This window comes from Seriola aureovittata, chromosome 3 (assembly GCF_021018895.1).
Source record: "Seriola aureovittata isolate HTS-2021-v1 ecotype China chromosome 3, ASM2101889v1, whole genome shotgun sequence".
In the NCBI taxonomy this organism is placed as follows: domain Eukaryota; kingdom Metazoa; phylum Chordata; class Actinopteri; order Carangiformes; family Carangidae; genus Seriola; species Seriola aureovittata.
The window spans coordinates 13546175-13555830 of record NC_079366.1 but is presented as its reverse complement, the minus strand read 5'-3'; the positions used below and the strand labels follow the sequence as shown (position 1 = coordinate 13555830).

Here is a 9656-nt window from a genome sequence, read left to right as displayed (position 1 = left end):
AGCTACAAATTTGAGTAGTTAAACGGTTTGCTGATGTTGAGTTTAAGTTAAAGAATTAGTGACACTTTAGCGAGAGTTTGGGGTTTTCCCCCTCGCTCTGGCGCCGGGCCCCTTGCCGACTGGAAAGGCTGACAGGCTGCTGATGAAACCACTGCCAGAGTCTTGTAAAGAGCAAGGATGGAGACAGGCAGAGCTGAGACATGACTCATACTCTCTCACTCTACATTGAGCCACACTGAGAACGTGTGCACTGACGAGTCCATGTTTGATGATTTCTGGTAAGCCTTCATTCCTCCCTTCGCTCGCAGACTTTTAGATTTCTCTTCACACAAGGCTTTTTCTTTTACATGCCTCTGTTCTTTCTCCTCCTCTCTGAGTATTATTGGAGAAAACAACAGCTGATGTCAGATGTCTTAACCCATTCACTCTTTCTCTCTCTGTGAGTTGCAATAGTCTTTGTATGTCCTCTCCCTTTTCATTGATTTCTATTGTGGAGCCTGCAGCTGCAACTCAACATTTAAAAAAAAAAAAGGCTTTCAGCCTGCAGCTATTGTGTGTTTGTACCATAGGGAAATTGACACTGTGCTGGGGTATGAGTGTAGCAAACGAGCAATGTAGATTTTAGAGTTTTTATTCAGGCATGCTTCCAACCCTCCGAATCTCAGGAAACAGAAAAATCTCTGTGCATGTGAAGGAGGAAGAATATTATTCATGGAACTTTAATGTCTCAAATTTCATATTCTCAAGTGCAGAAACTAAACACATGTGAGTGGGAGAAAAAGGGCAAGGAGTGTCTGTGCAGTGTCACTGCTTTATTGGAGTCACAGCTCCTGAACTTTTCATGCCTAGAGCCCCTAAATAGATATTCTTGGCAATCCCTGTTTGATGAGATTGCATTGCTCTTCCACATTTTTTCTAACTTGGTACAGAAAAAAGGAGAGAATCACACATTTGACCAGTAGTTGGCAATGGAACAGTGGAAACAATGAAACTTAATTGGAAAAACTAAACAATTAAAATACTGATTTCCATGTGAAACGTGTTGTTGCACATGGTAGAGCTGGTTCTCCATTTGATTTTATCAGCTGAGTAATAATAATTCATTTTAACATAGTTACAGTGCAAGTTCAGGAGAATAATGAAACAAAGAATAAAAGCAAATGCAAGCACAAACAGTGTATCTCGAAACTAATGAAACAGTTATACTTCCTCTTATCCTGTCTTCTGCAGACTGAAATAAAAACAGGTTTAATCTGGGTCACCTCAGCTTGGACTCAGCCACTAAAAAAGTATGTCTCACAAGCTGGACGCAGGGAAAGATGCGAGCATTTACCGGGCAGGGGGAAATTATTTAACTATGGTAGTTGCAATCTGGGAAATGTTGTTGGAGCTTGACAAATACAAGGGACTAAAGTTTAGGATATCTCTGCCTTTTCTTTTTAAAAATTTGACCACTCCTTTTTAATTTTTGTGTTGTGAGTCATCCATATTTGCTGAAGTACAATACTAAATTTGAAGGGGCCCAACCCCTAGATTGGAAACCACTGGACTAAACTACCTAACTACACCAGCAACAACAGTAAAATGCTGCTTACACACGGATGCATCAGTGTTACCAATGTAATAATGTCACAAAGAATCAGATATCAGTCACATAACATATAATCTGCTGCAGAAGGAGTAGCCTACTTTTATTTTTGATACTCTGGGTATCAAAAGCATTGGATTTTGAACACAGGATTTTTACTTGTATTGGATTTTTTTTTTTTTTTTTTAATTTTTGTACTGATCTGAGCACTTCTTCCACCACTGATGAAATTAAGCTGCTCCGCACTTCCCAGGACCCCACGTTTGGGACCCCCACCCCCCCTTCCGCGCCACAGTACAGAGCTCGGGCTTGGTTTGAATTTGACGTCACCCCTGCTTTGCATAACCACCAGTCTCGCGCTTTTGATTGGACCGCTCGCGGGATTTAATCTGCATTTTCTCTTATGACCACCACGCTTCGCCTTCAATCCTCAAACGGACTCCTCGGTCATTCAGCCCCCCTCCCGCCCAGGTCCATCCTTCATTAAGGGGAGCAGCCTGCCACTGTTAAAACGTGGAGGGAAGGACACAGAGAGGGACGCCCGCCGCTGACTGCGCGGCTCCATTGTTAGTCTGGTTAAATTTACGATTTTGTCGACATATTTAGTGCATTTTACCTCCGTGCTGGACCTAGAGGGAGGGACTGTTTGTTTCTCCCGGAGTCTTCAGGAGCAGAGGCGGCGGTTGAAAGGTATGGAGATTTTACTACGTTGTAACGTTTCCAGCGCGAGAGAAATTATTTAAATTCTCGTTTATTTGTAATATCTCGACCATAAAGTCCCTCGAAATGACAGATTTGCAAAAAAGAAGCTCACATTCTTTGTGCTGTATTTTTTTTAATTAAGCAAACATGATGTGTTTTGAAAGCCAGGCGACCTCTTTGTAATGTGTAGTGGCCAGTTTGTGTCTGGATGTGATGATGGATGTGTAATGTTAGCATTCCCGGCTGCACGGTGGATTCAACGTGGGTTTTATTTTCCTAGAAACGATTATTTGGGTTTACAGTGTTACAATAGTTAGCTGGCACTGTTTTGGTCGTATCAGGTTCAGTTTATTGACTGGCTTCATGGGTTTCTCTCTGCAAGCTTCCCCGGCGTACACTGCTATTGTTCTGTGAGGCTGAACTGGGCCTTTTGCTAAATCAGGGTGAATTCAGCGTGTTTGTTCCCTGGGACAAGTGGTGTTATTAAAGCTCCACTTGAGGCTTGGAAAAACACCCAGTAACTTGTAAAACAATGGTTCCAAAAGTGAGGTCCAGGGACCACCCAGGGGTCCTTGACATGTCAAAACAACATGAGGATCAGTTTGACAATACTTGAAATGTTGGATACTTAGGGGGGGTAAAAACTTCCTAAAAGTACGACATGTCTTTTAAGATTTTAGGAACTTCTTGTCTGCTTTCTCAAGTGTTTTTAATAATTCTGACTTGTTTCTTGCCAAGCCTGCGGTCATCTCTGTTTTCATATTTGCATCTCTGCACAATCGAGCGATCTCCCTCTCCACTTGGCAGAGTGGTATGAGAAAAGGGAGGCGTACTGGGAGCTCAGAGACAGACTATCAGACAGCATCGGCTGCAGATCTCAGTGATAGAGGGATGTTGTTGATCATTCAGGTTTTGGCTCAGAGTCTACATGACATAATTGGTGTGTTTTGAGCCGTGTGGGTGTGGTGGGCAGGGTTAGGATCAGTGACTCTATCCCTGGCTTCAAAAAGGTATCTGACATGCAGAAACTCACTGGAGAGTGTGTAACCCCTGAAAACCTTCTTGCTAACGATGCCAGGGTGTGTGAGTTGTTGCTCAGCAGTTTATCGTCACCAGGGTGTGAAACCAAGTGTGAATGACACGCGCACGTGGTCTCTCCCTCATGCCTTTTCTGATATTCTGGCGAAGCTCCAGGGGCTCATTGCAGGGTCACTGTTACTGTGTCGCATTTCAGGGGCGGAACCCCCCAAAACCTGCATTTCGAGTCTGAAAACATCATAACAACAGTCTTACCAATATGAAAGGTTCCACCAAATGCAGCAGATACATGCAGTCTGAATTTGAAGGACTCATCTGGTGTATCGTTTATGTCCCTCAGTATCACACAATCCATTGTGCAAAGGTTAATATGTTTTATATGTTACATGGATTACCAATGAACAAATAAATATTCCTTTGTTTGTCAATGAATCATTTACAAAGACATGAGCAGTATGTTATTCTACATCATGACATTACTTATGTCTGCAATCAGTTGGACCCAAGAGAAGTCTAACTTCCTGTTAGATCTCTTATTGGATTTGGGAGGGATAGTACTGAGTAAGTACTGTCACTGCCAGTCACGGATGCAGAGCATTTGAAAATTTAACCAGCGGGGGTTCTCAAACAGAAATAATATGTCATTTTGTGTAGCAAACTTCTGAAACATGCCATAAAGTCATGTTTATTAGCAATTCTCATAAAGTTATGGAAAGTAATTATGTGTTGAGGTGATACAGTAATGTTATGTAGGTTGTTTTTTGTTTTTTTTAGCTGTTTAAGTGGGTCCAGGGTCTCTACAATACTCCAAACAGAACATTAAGTTTTAGGGAAGCAAATTAATCAAACAAGTAAGCCATTAGTTTTGGTTTCTCTCCAAGGCGAGGCTATCTTTTCAGCAGACCAGGAGCAGGTTGTGTCTGCCCTTCAGGTTCTGTGAAAGACCCGGATCCTTTGCCAGATCCAGCCTCCAAATTGGGACAAAGCTTGTGTTGTCATACTGCACTGTTACATCCCCTGTCCACACCTCTGTTTCCTTTTCCTCTTCCTAAAGGCCAAAGCAAGCCAGAAGAGGAGCTCAAAATAGTTCTCATTTCAGTGCATTCTGTAACCTTGTGAAAGCTAAAGTTGTTGGATAAGATGATTTGAAAAGAGGAAACTGCCGGCATTATGCAAAGAGAGTTACTTACTTTTAAATCCTCATTCCTCTGAACAGGGTTTGTGTCAAATTCATAAGATGACCAGTAATACAGAGACTAAAATATCTACAGCTTGGTGTGACATGGAATTAATTTCATGTTTAATCATGATGAAAACTTTATTCCATGTTTTTGTTTACTGGTTTGCTACAAGATCAAGTTCAGTGTATGGCGTCTCTCTGTCTTGGTATGTGCATCTCATGCAGGTCTGGTGCCTAATGGGGTGGGTGCAGTTGTTTATTTCAAGCATGACGGTCAGAGAAAAATGCAGGTGGCTGACATTGCAGCAGTAGAGTGACTGTTTAAAATGGATGCCACATACTGGGAAATGGAACAAGTCTCAATGCTCAGTGACCGAGTGAGTGAAATACCTGTTCTGTGTTTTCACTGAAACATCTTCACTACTCTGAATACCCTCTGGACATGTACTTGAACTTTTTTTTTTTTTTTCAAGCTTCAAGATTTTATCTGTGATGACAGGCCTGTGAACAAAAACTAGTCATCTACTTTTTCTACTGTCAGGATTAAGTGTAGGATTAATACATCTAATGGTTGATCTGTGTTGTTTATTCAGCTTTGCGTGTGCATCAGTGCAACAGCTGTGAGAGGTTATGGTGGTTATGGATGTCGGGGTCAAGGGTTTAAATTTCCTCACCACCTCAGTCACACAATGTGAGAACAGAATGTACTTACCAGTTTCTCTTTTGTCTTTTGGTATTCATAGTCATTATGGATCAGATTTTAAAGGGGAAAATTATCCACATCAGACAGACGATAAAACTAATTAATTTAAATAAAAGGGGAAACGGAAGGTCATTGCAGTGTTATCTGAATTTATCCATCTATAGCTCATGCCGAATGAATGCAAACATGAATCTTTTTTTAATTGTGTCCAAGCAACAAAAATTCAAGCAATCAATTTCTCAGCATTTACTTTGGGGCTACCACTAAGGAATTATTTGATTAATTGTTTTGTTCATAAAGTTTCAGAGCCCTAGGTGACATTTCATCAAATGTCTTGGTTTGTCTGACCATCAGTCTAAAACTGAAAAGGTATTCAATTTACCATAACGTAATACAAAGAAACGCGGCAAATCTTCACCTTTGGGAACCTAGAACCATCCAATGTTTAGCATTTTTGCTTGAAAAAGTACTGTTGATTCACTTTCCTGTTGGTCAATTAATTGACTAATTGTTGCATTTAACTTGTGTTTGGATCAGGGCTGCAACTAATGATTTTCTTCATCTTTGATTATTCTGCTGATCAATTAATCATTTGATCTTTAAGATGTCAGAAAATCAACTGTTGATTTCAAATTGTATCATTTGATTATAGACTAATCGTTTCAGCTCTAGTTTAGTTTAGTACTGAAGTTCAGTTTGAAAGTATTGATACTGAACTGAAATCTGTAAAGGCTGTTTGTACGACGTTGGCACTTTTCAGTCTGTCCCTTGTCTGAGGATTCACTCAGAAGTCAGGGCAGCTGAACGGAAAATACAAACCCTGTACAGCATAGAGCATTTGCATCTGCTTGGAAGTCAGCTGCTTTTACAGCATGCAACCAGTGTCAGTCTCAGTCCCACACCCATGGGAATTCAATCCGAACTCTTTCCTGCTCTGTTGCATCTGTTTAGGGTGGCATTCAGGGTTTAACTATATTTCATCATTCACCCTTCAGGTTTGTTGTGCATCTCCTGTGTTGCTCTTGGCTGTTGAGCTGTGGGATGGTGAGACGGTGCGGTGCTGTAACTCTCGTCACTGTGGTTTGGAGGCTGGCACTCTCCTGCCCATTAGGATAAAGTGGTGGACGCTGGCGCTGCATTTTTAGGCACTCGGTCTGTCTGGGACTGTGAAGCTGGGCTCAGTGCACTGTAATTATTGAAAGAGTAACTCAGCACTTTCAGAGTCTGTTTGTTAGCTCAATTTGGTAGCCTTGAATGTTACTCCATAGACATACTTTTCTGTGACTTGCCAGCATGGGGTTTTGTTTTTTTTGGAACAAGTGATTTATTATTTATTAGTTGCATTTGCAGTAGTATTTGTGGTGGTATTTATTGCAGCAATGTATTGTGCAGGTAATACGACAGAGATGTAGATGATTGGAAAACACATATGTGATTATCCAGCAGCTGTATAAAAGGAGAGGGGGCATAAGTATATTGTATGATGAGAACATTTCTTAGCTTGGCCTCGTTTGCTGTGTGTAGAAGCTGTCACTACTGAAGCAATGCTTCGCATTTTTTTTTTTTAAATCTATTTGGTTATTGATCCAAGTCTGTCTGAGGTGAATCAAAAGTGCACAACCGCTATAAGGGTGTGCATTTATTTGTGTTGGGCAGGCTGGGCATATCCTGTTATCATCCTTGGCTCTGCCTCTTAACGTGCATGAGAAAGTTGATCCTGCGTGTTGAGTAATTGGTTTGTGTGTGTATTTTGCACTGTTCAGGGGTGTGGCTGTGGGTTTGGTTGTTGTCAGAGAGGCAGGCAGGCAAGGTGTGGGATCAGTGTCCATCTGGCCTCAGCTCACCCTGCTCAGTCAGAGGCATGGTAACTGATCTGGCCCTCAGGCTCTCCAGCATTATATTGACTATCTGCCTGCTTGTCTATAGCCAGTTGGCGGTTGCACAGGAGAGTAGCTGCTGGCTTTAATATAGGAAAACTGATGTCAGCTTTGGCTTCTCTACAGCCAGCCATTCTTGACAGAATCACTTAATTTGACTCTTGGTTTTATGTTGAATTCAAGTTACTGAAAATGCCAAGGGTTTTTAACACAAAGTTGATGTGAATAGGAGGTAGTGTTTCACATGCCTGCACAGTCTTATCCAGCCCCTTTCCACTTTTATTAGTTAGCTGATGGTGGGAAGCAACAGGAAATATGGAAAAAGAGTAAGATAGAAGAGGGAGATAACACTGGACAAAGGTCCTTGGTGAGTAACTGGTATGCCTGGTCTAAATCGATTTATAGCCATGGTTTCATTCTACAACTCCCTCGGCACCTTTTTATTTTCCATCCATTTCTAGCAGTCCTTCAGCTTTTCTTCTCACTTCTGTCAAGCATCCTCTTTTAAACGAGGTTAAACAGGCTGGATGCTACTTAAAAGTCTAAGTCTAAAAGTAAGAGTGCATGCAAGTGAGGGAAAATTCGAACCTGAAACTGATGCTTCCTTTTGGTATTTACAGTATGCGATGTGCGACTTTGTTATACTATGATATAGCAGTGATGTGCATGGGACTAGCTGCAGATCCGAGTTTCTGAATGGTGTTGCTGGGTAAAGATTTAGCTATAACAGGCTAGCAGACTTCAGTCTACATCAAACAAATGGTACATCCATGTCATTTGTAGATCTACTGTATGAAAGAGGTGTCACCCACCCTTCCGTCTTTCACCCTGCAGCCTGTTTGATATCCCTGGAGTCTTTTGGGTGAAGTTACCCGTGCCAGCTGCTCCTCCGTCCCGTTGCACCAGTTAATCCACTCAGAACCAACCCCCACTCCCGACAGCACCATGCCTGAGGGGGTTACATGGTGCGAATTGCAGACAATAGAGCTTGTCTGCCCACCCACCCCCTCATAGTACCCTCATGTTAAACTCAGTTCAGCACACAAACACTTAAGATGATCGTTGTTGTTGTTTTGGACCAGCTCTGACTACATACACACAAATACTTATACTCACTCCTATCCCCCTTGGTCAATGATGCCACCCTACTGCCTTTAATCACTCCACCGGCAGCCTGTCTGATGGCAGCAGGGCCTAGCTGGTGCTTTCTGAAAACCCTGCCAGGTTTACAACAGATTGTAACCTATTTGCATGCAGCCTTTCAGACCACTGCTCTGCCAGTAGCCTAGAGTCCAGTCCCTTCTCACTGCCACTCCCTTAAAGGCTAACTGGCTTAGTCCACTTAACTTGTAGCCACACTTAACCACCTGCTCCTAATGGCCTTATTGAGTATCTTACAGTCACTTAGCACATGTTAGTATCCCCTATGGAATTGATTAGAATAAGCTGCATGCTTGACGTCAAGCCAAACCCCCCCATGATGAAAGTCTTTCTTTTTTTCTTTTCTCCCAAGAGTATTAGCTGTGCTAGAGCATTCCTAACTTATTATCATTAGTTTATTAGTTGGTTTGATTTTTTTTTTTTTAAGGTGTACACAGCATAAACGGAATATTATGATGCTGTTCCTGGATCCTTTATTTCCTCCACTAATCTTGTCAAAGTTAGTTATAAGTCATACCCCCCCCCCCTTGTCTACGTCATACTTGTAAGGGGTTACACATTTGTAAGGCAGTCTGGGCTAATCATTGTACCTTTTTTATTACACAATGTTTGACAGAGTTTGACTTTGAAGTACATAATCATGTCCATGGCTTGTACTTTGGGGACTGGGCTTAGTGGCCTGATCAGATTGTGTTCATCCTAGGTTTCTCTTTGGATAAATTACTGCTTAGTAATGCAGGGATTCTTGACAGAGATACCCTGGAGGTTGCAGTTTGTAGACAGCAAGTAAACTTACTCAGGACAAGCATTTGTCAATACAAATGCAGTCTTGGGATGAAAAATGGTGATTATAGAGCTTGTCAACATTTGCACACAGTCTTGTTATGGACAGATGAGGAGAAACCAACCAATCTGCAAGATCATTCAGGGTTAATCCAGTTCTTTGTCTACAGATAACGAGGTGCATGGAGCACCATTTATCTTCCTGATCGTTTTCTGGCAGAGGTGAGGAGGCTCTGTGGGCAGCCCTGCCCTCCACACATACATACACATAATTATAAAAGGTCTATCCACGGAGACTGGCAGGGACAGGAGCCAAGACTTGATCCTGAGAAACAGAACAAAAAACAGAATAGATGCTCTTCAGAAAGCTATGGGATGGTGCACCTTAAGGGTCCATCTGTTTTCTTGGCTTCTAAACTTTCCTATCCTTGTGTCAATATATTTTAATGGTTACACGACCCATAGCAGCTCCAGCCTGTTTACTGTAAAATGAACAATATTGATATTGTGAGTGTAAATTTTCTTTTTCACTCTTTGACAAATGGGTTTCCAGCAGAGTACGCAAGCATGAATAAAAAGCGTTCCTACAAAACCATAGCCCTTCCTTTCCATGATGACTGGATT

The 9656-nt window shown here is 41.8% G+C and overlaps 1 protein-coding gene across 2 annotated transcripts in view; it reads left to right on the top strand.

Moving 5' to 3' along the window:
* Window positions 1–196: 196 nt before the first annotated feature.
* The window catches only part of prr36a (proline rich 36a), a 35007-nt gene continuing 25547 nt past the window's right edge, over window positions 197–9656 (top strand). Inside the window, exon 1 of one of the 2 annotated variants that reach the window (XM_056371296.1) lies at window positions 197–278. The gene's annotated coding sequence lies outside the window, so the exon portion shown is untranslated. Of the gene's footprint in view, window positions 279–1999; window positions 2279–9656 lie in introns of those variants that run through there. The other variant, XM_056371295.1, reaches the window with a different exon arrangement.